General features: G+C 36.7%; 1 non-coding gene across 1 annotated transcript; it reads left to right on the top strand.

Moving 5' to 3' along the window:
* Window positions 1-3942: 3942 nt before the first annotated feature.
* On the top strand, window positions 3943-4048 carry LOC113785106 (small nucleolar RNA R71). Its single transcript, XR_003471240.1, has one exon. It is a non-coding gene; the product is annotated as a small nucleolar RNA R71 (small nucleolar RNA).
* Window positions 4049-4060: the final 12 nt, after the last annotated feature.

Raw genomic sequence — 4060 nt, 5'->3', positions numbered from 1 at the left:
ACACATTCAATGGTGAATAATCACTACTAACAAAGAAAGAGGGCATAATATTTGACGATGACACAAGCCCCTATATAAACCCAAAACTCACATTTAGTAGCTAAATAAATAAGCACATGCTGTCAAAGAATAAGCTAATTTATCAAACTAATAGTGTGGTATTCGAAGTTGGGTTCATTGCCTATTTAACAACTACATGCATAGAACTTATGGTTCCCTATCAAGGACATCAAAAGGTTTTCTTTCAAGCAAGGAGATATTATTTATTTATATATATTAAAAAAAAAACTAGAATTAACATGATGAGCAAACAATCAAACAAGAAAACATACACCCCACATGCTTGGGCTAGACATTGTCCTCAATGTAAAAAGTAAAATAATGATGAAAGGGCTAGGAAATCTCACAAGATTATGGTGGTGGTAAAAAGTAGCCCTATGCACATATTACGATCATAATGACCATTACTGCTAGACAGTAATCCTTGCTGCCTTCTCCTGTTTTATGCATTTTTTCTTCTTTTAGCTTAGCCTACAAAACAAAAAGAAAGTTTGAAAAATTAAAATCGTGGGTTGCCTCTCACACATCGCTTGTTTATGGTCCTTAGCTTGACCTTCATTTTGTAAATCTTAAGTTAGAGATAGAAGAATAAGACTTACCCCTTTCTCTATTGGATTCCCTACTACATAATGCTTCAACCTTTGACCATTCACAATAAAAACTCTAGTGGCCTCACTCCATATTTCTATATCTCCAAACAGGAACACCTTACGAATTTGAAATGGCTCGAACCACCTTGAACGAAGTTTACCCGAAAATAACTTCAATCGTGAATTGAAAAAGTAATACGAAGTCACCTTATTTGAATTATCTTCTTGTTATGTGCTTATGATGCCACTTCGTGGTTCTTTCTATGTAGAATTTAGCATTCTCACAAGCTTCCAACCTCAACTCATCAAGCTCACTGAGTTGGAGCTTCCTATTTTCACCAGCAGCCTTCAAATCATAGTTAAGGATCTTTATTTCCCAATAAGCTTTATGTTTGAGTTCAACTGGAAGGTGACAAGACTTTCCATAGATCAACTTGTAAGGAGTCATACCAATGGGAGTCTTATATGCTCTACGGTAGGCCCAAAGTGCATCATCTAGCTTCATGAACCATTCCTTCCTTAACGTAGAGACAATTTTCTCGAGAATGCTCTTGATCTCTCTATTGGAAACTTCTACATGTTCGCTAGTTTGAGGGTCATATGATGTGGCAGTTTTGTGCTTCACTCCATAATTTTTTAGCAAGCCTTCATACTGCTAAGCTATGAAATGGGAGCCTTCATCGCTAATCACCACCCTTGGCGCACCAAACCTCATAAAGATTACCTTTTTAAATAGCTTAATCATTACCTTAGCATCATTTTTTGGGGGTAGCAATAGCTTCAATCCACTTGGACACGTAATCCACCGCTACAAGGATGTATTGATTTCCAAGAGATGAGGGAAATGGTCCCATGAAATCAAACTCCCCAAACATCGAATATTTCAACTTCGAGGATATTGTTCAAAGACATTTCATTTATTTTTTATATGTTTCCGGTAAGCTGACATTGATCACATTGAAGCACAAAACGATGCACGAGTTAGAAGAGTGTGGGTCAGTAGAAGCCTACTTGAAGTATCTTTGCTGCAGTTTTTGAGGAGGAATGAAAGTGAAACATGATGCTTTCCATTTCTTCTTCTGAGACACATCTTCTGAAAACTCCATCAGCCCCTCTCTTAAAAAGCAGAGATTCATCCCAATAATAATGTTTAAGATCTGAGAAAAACTTCTTCTTTTGTTGATAGTTAAAATTTGAGGGTAATATTCCAACAGCTAGGTAGTTCACAAAATCAACATACCACGGTGCTTCTATTTGTGCAAGAGCAAAAAATTGATCATCATTAAATGAATCATCCAGGGATAACTCATTTTCATTTTTTTCATGTAGCCTTGAGTGATGATCGACCACCACATTTTCAATCCCCTTATTGTCTCGAATTTCTAAATCAAACTTTTGGAGAAGTAGTACCCCTCAGATCAACCTTGGCTTAGCATCTTTCTTGCTCAAGAGATAATTAATGGATGCATGGTCTATGTAGACAATTATCTTCGATCCCACCAAGTACGAGCGAAATTTGTCAATAGCAAAAACTACTACCAATAGCTCTTTCTCGGTTGTGGCATAGTTAACTTGAGCTTCATCTGAAGTTCTGCTAGCATAATAGATAACATGAACTTGTGCTTTCAATCAAGCATGCTTTCAGCCCATCTTGTGAGAGTGGTCCTAAAGGACACTCCCTAACACAAAGATCAATTAAATCGACCATGCAACAAAAATCTTCAAGAGAAGTACTTTTCATAAGGTTAGACAAATTAAATTCAATCTTTTCATCACCCATATTGAAGACAAGCTTCCCATGTTTCATATCAATAACAACTCCTGTTGTGGCTAGAAAAGTTCTCATAAGAAGAATTGGAACTTGGGAGTCCTCTTCCATTTCCAACACCACAAAACCAACCAGTATAAACAATCTTCCTACTATGATAGAAACATCCTCTAATGTTTGTGGGCGTTAACTCACCCACATCAAGCTTCTTATAAACTGACAAAGGCATGAGGCTTACACTAGCCCCAAGATCACACAAAGCACATTCAAAACTCATATCACCAATAACACAAGGAATAAAAAAAATTCCAGGATCCTTAAGTGTGGGAGGCAACTTATTTTGAGTTATGGCACTACATTCCTTAGTTAAAGCAACTGTTTCATTATCGTCAAGTTTTCTTTTGTTTGACAAAATTTCTTTCAAAAACTTGGCATATGATGGCATTTGAGACAATGCTACGATGAACAAAATGTTTATATATAACTTTTTCAAAAGTTCCACAAACTTCCTAAATTGCTCCTTAATTTTAGCCTTGGCGAATCTTTGTGGAAATGGTATGGGTGGTTTGTATGGTGCTGAAGGCACATATGGTTTTTCTTTTTCTCATCTACCCTATAAATTGATGGTTGGGTTCTTTCGTTCTCATCCCATAAATTCTCTAGCACATCTATACCCTTTGGTTTTTCTAATTGTTTTCCATTTCTTAAGGTGACAACATTTAATTTGTCCCTTGGGGTTAGCTTCAGGCTGCCTCGGGAATACACCAGAAGATCTAGAGGATGAAGCAACTTATTGAGCCAATTGGGTGGTTTGTGTTTCCAAAATTTATTGTGTGTGGCCATGGAATCTACCTTAGATGCTAACTGCCTAAATGCTTCATTCACTGACTGGTTTTGATTTTTAAACTCCTCATTTTGTTTGGTTTGAGCTAACACAAAATTTTCTTGCAAATTTCTAAGCTAGACTTTTGGAGGCTGTTGAAAAACCATGGTCCTTGGAAACTGGGAGGTCTAACCATTTGTTGGGGGATGAGATTAAGGGGAGAATTTTTGTATGAAAAATTTGGACGATTTCTCCACCCTTGATTATAAGTATTAGAAAAAGGGTCCCCTTTTTTAGGATTGTTAAGATGATTAACTTGCTCATTACCCACCTCCCCCACCCCCCCATTAACAGACATTCCAAATTGGCATTCAAAAGCCAAATGAGCAACAATACCACAAATTTCACAAGGAGAAACATTTGGTGAAACAACATTTACATTCAATTTTTCAAATTTTTGAAACAATGCATCTACCTTAGAAGCAATATGATCTAATGCATCAACTTCATACCTTCCTCCTTTCTTATGAGGAGATCAATCACTCGACCATTGGTAGTGGTTATGTGACATGTCTTCAATTAGAGCATAGGCTTCTTCTATGTTCTTTTTAATCATTGCTCCTTCTACAACAACATCTATTGTCATTATAGTAGTGTATGAGAGTCCATTGTAGAATGTATGGATAATTAACCATCTCTCTAGCTCATGATGAGGGCACAATCTCAACATTCCTTTGAAGCACTCCCAAGATTCATAGAGCAATTCTCCTTCCTTTTGAGAAAAACTTGTGATTTGATTTCTCAATTGTGCAGTTTTGC

Source organism: Cicer arietinum, chromosome 4, assembly GCF_000331145.2.
Source record: "Cicer arietinum cultivar CDC Frontier isolate Library 1 chromosome 4, Cicar.CDCFrontier_v2.0, whole genome shotgun sequence".
In the NCBI taxonomy this organism is placed as follows: domain Eukaryota; kingdom Viridiplantae; phylum Streptophyta; class Magnoliopsida; order Fabales; family Fabaceae; genus Cicer; species Cicer arietinum.
Note: the sequence above shows the minus strand (reverse complement) of the source record. Positions and strands in the feature narration are given on the sequence as shown.